Source organism: Rosa chinensis, chromosome 4, assembly GCF_002994745.2.
Source record: "Rosa chinensis cultivar Old Blush chromosome 4, RchiOBHm-V2, whole genome shotgun sequence".
Taxonomy (NCBI): Eukaryota; Viridiplantae; Streptophyta; class Magnoliopsida; order Rosales; family Rosaceae; genus Rosa; species Rosa chinensis.
In genome coordinates this window covers 31,644,151-31,654,783 of record NC_037091.1, presented here as the reverse complement: position 1 = coordinate 31,654,783, position 10,633 = coordinate 31,644,151, and the positions used below count along the sequence as shown (strand labels likewise).

At 38.0% G+C, this 10,633-nt stretch overlaps 1 pseudogene; it reads left to right on the top strand.

Annotated features, from left to right (window-relative positions):
• LOC112199117 lies at nt 1-4,779 on the top strand (annotated as a pseudogene).
• Nucleotides 4,780-10,633: the final 5,854 nt, after the last annotated feature.

Sequence of the window (10,633 nt, the reverse complement as noted above, 5' to 3'; positions counted from 1 at the left end):
TACAATGCCTCTCTCTCTCTCTCTCACTTTAGTTCTGTTTAGTTGATGCATTCAGTTAGCCATTTGGTGTAGAGATGGTAGTTTAAAATAGGACTATTCTCTGTCTTTTTTTGGCTGATTAGAGTTCAAACCCTTCGATTATGAGTTCCTGTAAATCTGTAATCAACTTAAGATTTCATAGTTTTGGAAAGACGGTTAGGCAAAGTAGGTGATGTTCATAGATTCTCAAAAGTTCAGTGTTTCACGTTCAGTTAGATTTTAGTTTCCCAGTTCATTTTCAAGTTCATAGTTGATGCATTGAAAAAAAAAATTGCAAATTGTGTCTTGCGCTTGCTAGATTACCAAAGAGTTGTAGGAATTCTGCTGGAACATATATTTTCATTTTTCTAAAAATCATATCTTCTAAGATTTTGCAGATGTTAAATACGGCGTTGATAAAGAGGTATAGGGATTCTGGACATCATTAGGGCATATTAGACTATAACAATTATAGGATTATCTGCATAAGAATTAACCTGGAAAATAATTTCTACTAGAATGCTTTCATATTTTTAAAGGCATCACAATATGATCACAATATGGTTCCCATTACTAAATTGACCTGCAAGTAATGCTTTGGTTTCTCGACATAGTTTAGCCTATTAATTTGCTTGTTGGTGGTTCTTATTGGTTTACGTTACTGAGATTATGAGTATAGACCTTTTCTTTTGCTTCTGCAGATAAACACAAACACTAACTGTCCTACATTCCAGTCTAAATCATGGCTCTTGTCAGTAGGCTTCAATCTCTGTCCTCCTCTCTGTCTTCCACCCATTTTGGAAAACCCAATTCCTTAAACCCTCAACCTCTTTGCTCTCTACACTTCAACTCCCCTTCTTATACTTCTCCTTTTACAGAGAAGCATTCTATTGAGAGGTACCAAAGAGACCAGTACAATAACCAATTGGAGCAAACCACTCTATGCTCTCTCCTTCCTGATTGTGATGCTGATTCTGATTTCACAAGGCAAAATGACATTGCCTTGCAGCTACCAGAGCTGAGAAAGCTGCTTCAGGTGTTGAGAGAGAAGAGAGAGAGAGAGGGAAGGAGGGTGTTGTGGAGGCAAGTGTGGGCCTGGAAATGTCTTCTTAGTGGGCACTGGGCCTGGGGACCTTGAACTCCTGACATTGAAGGCTGTTAGAGTTATTCAGAGTGCTGATTTATTGTTGTATGATAGGTTGGTGTCCAATGATGTGTTGGATTTTGTTGCCTCTGATGCTTGACTTGTCTATGTGGGCAAGACTGCTGGGTACCATAGCAGAACCCAGGTGAAGCTCTAATCTTTATTACCATCTCTTATATTTAGCCAAGACCAAATTTTGCTTTGATTTCTAATTGGGTGCGTTCCCCAACTGTAAATTTTAATCTTCGTGTAACTGGGTGAATTGGGCATTTGGGTTTGTGGTAATGATTGTAAAGTATGAATTGCTTTGGGGTTCGAATTAAAACATTTTATTTTGTGATAATGATTGTAAAGTTTAATAGATTGGGATTTTGTGGAACCGGTAAGTAATTTAATCCTCGCATTTCAGGATGAGATACATGAATTGCTACTGAGTTTTGCTGAAGCTGGAGCTACTGTTGTGAGACTAAAAGGAGGGGATCCACTGGTGAGTTCTTAGATTATCTTCAAAAAGTTATGGTGATTCCTTACATGTGGTATTGGTAACATTTATTGTTTGTTGTTTGGGTGTTTAGAAGGGTTGGAGAGGAGATGAATTTTTTGCAACAGCAAGGAATTCAAGTGCAAGTTATTCCAGGTACAATAATGACTCAGTATTAGTAAATGTTGTCATGCATTTAGCTGCGCTGAGCATTTTTATGAGAATATTTGAATGTCTCATGAACTTTAGATGGCTCGATTAGCTACCTATTTCTTTCAAAGAGAGTACGCTCAATATCTAACCAGAATATCCTACATTGTCAGCAGTGGCAGTTGATATATAACTATATAACTGAGGCTTTTTTTTTTTTTTTTTTGCCCCCTTCAAGTGGTTCCTTAACAGACAGTCTGATGTTTTGATTCAGTTATAATTTGTCCCATTTTCTATTGAATTTTCTTAGGTCTATGGTTGTTTGCAGTTTGGTGGTCTTGTTTTGTGTACTTTTTGGTTGATGGTGTTTGTTGATCATCATGTTTTTTGTATCCTGTTAATTGTAAAGAGATGTAGAGTTTTCATATTCTGTGGACTGCTGGCACATTTTGACAGTACTTCCTGTTTTCATATGATTTTCCTATTAAAAAGGAGTGAAAATCCTAGCCTCTACCTCATAGAAAAGAGGTGCCTGGGATTGCCATAAGTCTCTTTTTAATTCCTAAATTCTGAAAGCCCTCAAGTTCCAAGCAGGGGCAGGGAACACATGAAATAAAATGAACAGATAAAGAAAATAAAATGGCAAGGTAATACACTTAACATGTGGGATTACTTTTCATTGAGGATTCCATGCACAACTTTCTTCCTATTTAGGATGCGGCCATTTTCTGATTTAGCAAATTGTGCATCCTTCTTTGGCTTTGAAATGATTTTCTGAACAGTGAAGCCTTTTTCAGACAGCCAAAAAGATCACCTGATGGAGAGTTGTGTATATGATCAAAATCTTTTATTTCCAGGTATTACTGCTGCTTCTGGGATAGCAGCAGAGCTGGGGATCCCATTAACGCACAGAGGTGTTGCAAATAGTGTAAGATTTCTGACCAGGCACTCCAGGAAGGGAGGAACAGATTCTCTTTTTGTGGCAGAGAATGCAGCTGACCCTGATTTGACCTTGGTGGTATACATGGGTTTGTCGACTCTCCCTTCTCTTGCTCAAAAGTTGGTCCATCATGGTCTGCCACTAACAACTCCAGCTGTTGCAGTTGTGCGAGGGACCACACCTCAACAACGCATGGTAAGATGTTCTTTCATTTGGACTGTTGCATTCCAACTGTGTCCATCTCTTTACCTAATCATAGTTAATCTTAGGATCTCTCTCATTAATTATTAAACTGATGGCTTGGGAGGACTGTTTTGTATTGCATATAGGGAATATTTCAATGCCCCTCAGCAATTATACGTATCATCTCCGGCAAATAGGATAGCACTGTCATGGACAGTGAATATGTCATTCAGCAGTTCGAAGAAGTTTAGCGAGCATCTTTACCCAAGTCAAATTAAGTACTTTTGCTTAGACATTCTCTCTTAAAATGTGGAACTATACATGATGCTTTTATCAGAAAGATTGTTTCCCGCTCATTCTCTATCTTTTGTTGTAGATTTGAGCAATTGCCTTCTGCAACACCTAAATGTTCCATGATTTAAGTGTGTCATGAGTTTGAGGTTTGATTCTTGAAAGTGAGCATTTTCAGGCAAAAATAATAGCATCTGTACACAATCAAGCTTTGATGCAGTTAACCAATTGACTGATCGAAATCATTAGTGAAAGGAAAAAAAAACTATGTAAATCAATAATTATACACTTATATCATATTCTTTGATTTGTTTTAGATATGCAGCTGCTAATTCATCTATATATTTCTCATTGCACCAGTCACAATAAATTAACTTTGTAGAAGTTCTTGACTGAAAACCTGAAACAAAGCTAACTATCAAACATTAATTAGTAAAACAATAAAAAATATGTTGACGGTAAAGACATCTTAGGCAACGTATTTCTGCAAACTGTTTATATATATATAGATTTTTTTTTCTTCGATATCAGTTAATTATTTTTGAAATGATAATACAGTACTAATGAAGCGGTTCATTGGCAATCAAAATCATGTATTTCCAATATGCTCAGACATTACTCCATTCATGATATTATTTCCTGGTTTTTGATAAAAGCTTAGCTTCCTCCTCTGGTTAAAGAATTATTAATGGAAAATAGGCAGATAGAAAATAAAAAATGAAGTAGAAAGTAAATTGTAAGCGAGAGAGGTAACAGTTATTTACATATATAAATAAAGGCAAGCCACTTGAATGGGGTAGATATTATATTCTCATAATCCTCCCAGGGGGATCCGTCCTTGGCTTACAGTCAACCTAATTAGCCAGATCAATTGGATGCCTTTGCATACTCATAATCAGCTTGCTCGTTTCCAGTTTTCATTTGCAGTCTATCTAACATTTTGTTGTCTTGTTGACTTTGCATTCATACAGGTGTTTGCAGAACTGAAGGATCTTGCCAATGAAATTTCATCAGCAGAGTTGGTATCACCAACGCTCATTGTCATTGGGAAAGTAGTTGCACTTTCACTTTCACCATTGTGGCTCTATACTTCAAACCAAGTGTCCTCTCTTGTCCGAACCATATAGACACAATTGAGTAATGCAACAACTACCATGAAATTATGTTCATGTTCTTAAATTATCTAGGGTTAGCTGTCGCAGATTTTGTCATTCGAAATTTTTTTGAGAAAAAGAAATTTCGAATGACAAAACCTTCTGTAGGGTAATATGTCTGAATTGGTTACTGTGCACTGAGTAGCTGTTTCACAAGCTCTTGGACAGAAGAAGCAATTTCTAAGTCCAGTATACCCTTTAGTTGTGAGTCTCTTGCAGGTAGAATTTTATTGCTAGCTCTCCATACACAAATCTCAACCTTACCCAGAACTTTAGCTTTCCAAAATTTTCTCCCAAGTGCTTGATAAGGGTTGCCTGATGCTGTAGAAGCCAGAATGTTGCCCATCACTTGCTCCGTTGCAATCTAAGTATGCTGATTCAACTGAATCGTGACCTCTCTTTTTTTGGGGTTTTTGACCATTTACCCTAATTCTAGGAACTTCTTTCCCTCTTACACCATCCACTTTTTTTCCCCCACTTACCCATAAAGACCCTAATAAGATTTTTCCTAATACTCAATTAATTTTTGTTTTTTTTTTATTTTTGAGACTATTTTGCCCTCACTCTTTTTTTTTTTTTGAAACAAATGTTCATTGCATTAGATGGCTAGCCAAAAAGCTAGAGCCTAACATACACTTAAAGACAGAAAGATGGCGGGGTAACAACCACGCTCCTATCTAAGTAAGTAAACTCATTACAAGTCAATTTTGAGCCCGCTTTGGAAAGCGAACCCATAGACAAAGAACAACTCTGTATCTTCTAGGGCAAAATCATTAATGGGCATCCCTATTAGCCAGGCACGCAATTGCGGTACCAACAGAGAGCCACTTCCTAGCAAACAAATAGGAGCCAACCCTTATCCATAAGCTGCTTTCTCCAGTCAAACTCGAGATAATTACCAATTCCACCGGAATCATGATCTGAATTAAATTGGCACTTTGTGACCGCAAACAAGCCCAACCGCCCAAGTAGGTCATTCTCGAGTTAGGCCAGCCCCGCCCACTAAGTAACATATGAGGGTGGCAAGACACCCTCCCACATGGCCCAATGCTTTGAAGAATCAAACCAATCCACATTTGCCCTCACTCTTTTGTTACATAGAGAGAGAGAGAGAGAGAGAGAGAGAGAGAGAGAGAGAGAGAGAGAGAGAGAGAGAGAGAGAGAGAGAGAGAGAGAGAGAGAGAGAGAGAGAGAGAGAGAGAGAGAGAGAGAGAGAGAGAGAGAGAGAGAGAGAAGTCATAGTAGACTTCGCGGGAGTCCCGTCATCGGTCGTCGCCTACCGGACTTCTCTGAAAACCTAGCCAGAGGTCTCTAAAGAGTCCCACATGGCCCAATGCTTTGAAGAATCAAACCAATCCACATTTGCCCTCACTCTTTTGTTACATAGAGAGAGAGAGAGAGAGAGAGAGAGAGAGAGAGAGAGAGAGAGAGAGAATAGAGGAGAGAGAAGTCATAGTAGACTTCGCGGGAGTCCCGTCATCGGTCGTCGCCTACCGGACTTCTCTGAAAACCTAGCCAGAGGTCTCTAAAGAGGTCGTCGGAGATCTCATAGGTCACTGAAGAGATTTATTGCCCCCCAATAGACCTTTATTGGGGGTAATAAAAGTTCATGAAACCTCGCCGGAGGCCCTCAAAGAAGTCTTCAGAGATCTCATAGGGGACCGGAGAGGTTTATTGAAGGTCAATGACCCCTTTTTTGGCTTCCATCTATATTTGTCAACACTTGCATCTCTTATTTTCCACTAAATGCTAATTTAAATGTTATTACTATTTCTTGGATCTTTTATTGATTAGATTGTGTTGTTTATCTCAGTTCTTAATCCATGTGTTCATGCAATCAAGGCCTCACCTTGTTTCCCTCTTCTTTGTCCGAAGAGAAAGATGATATATTATCTCTCATCTCCCAATATTTATCTATATAATACCACACAATTCATAATATCCAGCCATCCACCACACCACCTCCATTACATCTTCTCCATTTCTCTAAAAACTTCATCTCTCATAATCCAAATCTTCACTCATCTTCCCTCAAACTCCATCACCACCACCACTACTTCATCATCTATCACTCTAAATTAGCCAAAAAAGCATTATATCTTCATCACCGTTTCATTCCTCATCATCAAGAAGTTCATTATCCATCCTACAATGCCCCGAATTTCCGTTATTAATTTTAGATGATTTTTGAAAATTAATAAGTTGATGATTTGTGCGATTAATCGTTTTTGGGTGCCTTTCAATGGTTTTGCGGTGGAGTGAAACTGTTTCGGACGAATAATTACTCGAAATGTTTTATTTTCGAAGGGTCAAGAGTTGACATTCTATTTGTTGAGTTTCTCCAAAAACTTTTTTCATGGAAATCGTAGAGCACGTCAATACGGGTACGTGGCACACGAAAATCGAAGATTGTATGAAAAAGTTATGGTTAGCGGAAACTTTTTTTATTTTAGGAAATTTCCTTTAAATAGAAAAAAAATCCTGAAAAAAATTTCATTTTTCTTTTTTGGTAGAATTTCAGAAATTTTCAAAACCCTAATTCTCCCAAAAATCTAGGTGACCCGACTCGAGCTTTTTGGTGCTGCCCCACATCTTCCAGCCACGCCACCACTGCAAACTTGCTTGCCGCCACCTCGCAGTCCTCCCCACCGGTCTCTTTTCCATTAAATAGCACCGGAAGCGGCGGATCGAAGTCTGACGTTTTAGCGGAGGCGGACTGGTCAGAACTTTCGATTCCAGCGGCGACTAAGCTCGTAACCACTAGGGTTTTGAAGCTCTCCTCCTCCTGATTCCAACCATACTAGCCTTACAATTCAATTTGAAGTGTGGAGCTCCAAATTTTGATTTGAAGTTTTTAGCTTTTTGCGGCAAACTGGCTTGATCCCGACCGATTCGACCTTAGCTCCGGGTATAAATGTTGCTCTTCTTGTTGCACTCTACATTTGGAGCTTGTGTTTTCTCTGTTATCTTCTACTCGTTGATACAAGCATGTTGATAAATTATTGTGTCATGTTGTGATCATTTGAAGCATGTTAGGTTAAACCTAGTTTTGGCTTATTCGATTTTTGATCCGTGAGGATCCGACCGTTGGATCATAGTATAATTTTGACAAATTGTTCCTACAGGTGTTAAGGAGACTTTGGGAGGTCTCGAATGAAGTTTTGTCTCAATTGATGAAATCTTCAGTTTTTGGTTCAAATACACACTGTAAACTCTTTCTTTTTTAGTTGTGTACTAAGTTGAGACTTTATATAATTTACTTAGGTGTGTGACGGGGTGTGTTCTATATGTTATCTCATCTGTGAGAGAAGACGCAGAGGGATTTTGAGGTGAGTAAATCTCACGAGGTTCATTTATGAACGAAGTTATCTTATTGTTTTAGATTTATTTGATAAATTGTGAAATGGTTTTTGAAAATAAATATTTGTCTTGAATTATATGAACTTGACAGTGTAAGGTTCATGGGTAAGTTAAAAATAAAAATGATTTTGTCGGGTTTTGTAATTTGTAAACTATAGTTTGTATTAGTAGCATTTATGTAATTTGTGAACTATAGTTTGTATTAGTAGCATTTCTGAAAGGATGACTACGTGTGTGCGTGTGTGTGTAGGTGAAATATATATCTTGGTGCAGTTGTGTAGTGATGTAGAAATAGGATTTTTTTTTTTTTAATTACGATCATGCTATTGTTTGTAGTTTGATTTTCTGAGGAAATAAATAAGTTTGGGAAGGAATTGAAGTAATTGTTTTTTTGACTTTTCATATTTGAGAGTTACATGTGTCAATTTGTGCTTGTCATTGAGGTGTGAAAACAATATTTTGAAATTGGGATTCATGTGTCAAATTGTGAATCCCAATTTTCGTGCTGTATGAAAGCTGTATAATTCTCGACTTATCCGGTTAGAATTGATAACATGAAAGGAGTTTAAGCCTTTGTAGTCTTATATATCCGGATGCAAAGAGGGTAATTGGGAAATTAAAATAGTATCACTTTTATTTGAACTTCAATACTTGTAAGGGAGGTTAGTGGTAGACAATCCAACCCCTAAGTTCATGCATTATATTACTAGTTTAGTTTAGAGTAGTTTAGTTTACATTTGAGCATTTATTTTAATTTGTTTCACCACTCTATCCAACAAATAATTTCACTACCACCACAATGCATATACTCACCATGAGCCTGGATTTCCTTGTGAATTTAGGTTTGTGATTGTACATTTGCATATTCTAGCTTTCATTCGGTTAATACCCTAACTAGTGAAAGGAATCCAATCCTCGTGGGCTCGACAACCTTTCTTAAATCCCTGTACTTTTACTTATACCCCTTATACTTGAGGGTAGCTATTTGGCTAATACCCACTGACCCAGAAATATCAAGAAGATGTACAAACACATCAAAATCATTGCGGTAGCTACCAAAATTTCTAGCAGCTACAAATGATAATTCTCACCGTCGCAAGAGGCGATTGTCATATTATTCTCTTCGTCTTGTCACAAGCTTTCCATCCATATAATTTTCTCCTTCTATTACTCATTGTGCATGATAAATTGCAGGTTAATAGCTTCGAGTTTCCTAAATTTTCTTGCTACAGAGGCGATTGTTGACGATAAAAGAGGTATCTATCTCTATCTACTATCGAGCTCTATATGTTAGTAAACTTGAATTTCTCGTTGAATTGATATTTGAATGTCTATGCTCAATGTGCAAACCAATGAATTGCGTATTCTTTGGCCCATTTTATCACTATGACTTAAGAACACGAATTGATTCCCAATTATGCTTTAAGCACAACTGTTGTAGTATTTAGAGGGGGTCTTGCTAATTGTACCCAAAAAATGTCTTAGACCTAGTTTGATATTACTGTGAGAAAAATTAGCAATGAAGAATCTTAGTTGTGAGAATAATCCGTTATAAAAAAACACTCAGTTTAATGTCTGTTAAATGATGCTTTTAAAATATTGTAATTAAAAGAAGCATTATTAAATTGTTCAGTAAACTTTCCCTTTTTTTTTTGAAAAAAATGGCCTATGTTGCCGCCCTCAAGTCTCGATTAATGAAACTGCAGAATACAGGGAGGGATGTCATAGAGCCTGAACCTAGATTACAATAAGCATATAGAGAACATCTAGCAATAATAATAGGAGTCTCTACTAAAACTATGTATTCTAGCATGCACCAATTAGCAAAGAGTGCACAACTAGCTACTCCATTTTCTTTGACATAACGGAAAGATATCTCGATCACATAGCATCATTACAAAAAAACACAGCTTTCCTACTATATTGCCTCTCGAGAATAAATCTGGCGACACTACGTTTTATCCTGCCACTAGGAGGTTGCAACCATTTCACACTGACTTGCAGCCTCACTAGGTCAGACAAGGCATACTGAATATGCAGACCAGGACAAAGCCCATATGATCTTACCAAAAATTGGTATGTGTTGAAGGATATCGACATAATGTGTGCCTCTACAAACTAGGGTTTAGAGTTGGAATAGGAATGTGTTCTAGGTATTCAATTGTAATCAGATTCTATTACCTTTTGGGTACCTTGTAACTCCCTATTTAAAGGGCTCCTATTATCAATGATAACACACAATTCTATTCTCCTACAACATGTTATCAGCACGAGCTCTAACCCTAGCCGAAAAAAAAGAAAAAAAAAAACCTAAAACCCTAATCACCAAAAACTGCCGAAAACCTCTAGCTGCAAGCCTCCAGCCGCAAGCCTACTGCCGCAGCTCCTAGCCCACGCTAACTTCACTTGCACACCTGCCCCTGCAGCACCTACGCATCCCTGCTGCCCCTGCAGCACCAACACACACCAATTGCATCCTTCTCCTTTTCTGTGCACGTCAGTCTGCTTGCAGGCTCCGAAACTTCTTGATCGGGACCTCAGATCAAAATATTTCATTCATCAAAGTTGTTCGTCTCTGCCTCTTCTATCTGACCTCCAAATTTCAGCCCCATTGGAGTCATTTGAGATCTGTACACCATTCGAAGTGAGAGCTGTTCAGAAGCGAACCTGCTGCAGAAACTACTGCTTGCTGCTAGCCAAAACTGCTGCTGAACCTGTTGTTTGCTGCTGCCGCTGTTTGCTGCCACTTGTTGCTGCTGCTGCCCCAACACGCCTGCTCCAACACGCGCGTGTTCTCAAGCCCAGAACCATCACGTAAGTTTTTGTAATTAAAGTTGCTGCTTTCATGTATTTTAAATTCCTTTTATTTTCTGCAGAATTTTGGAATATATGAATATATGAACATGGTTTTG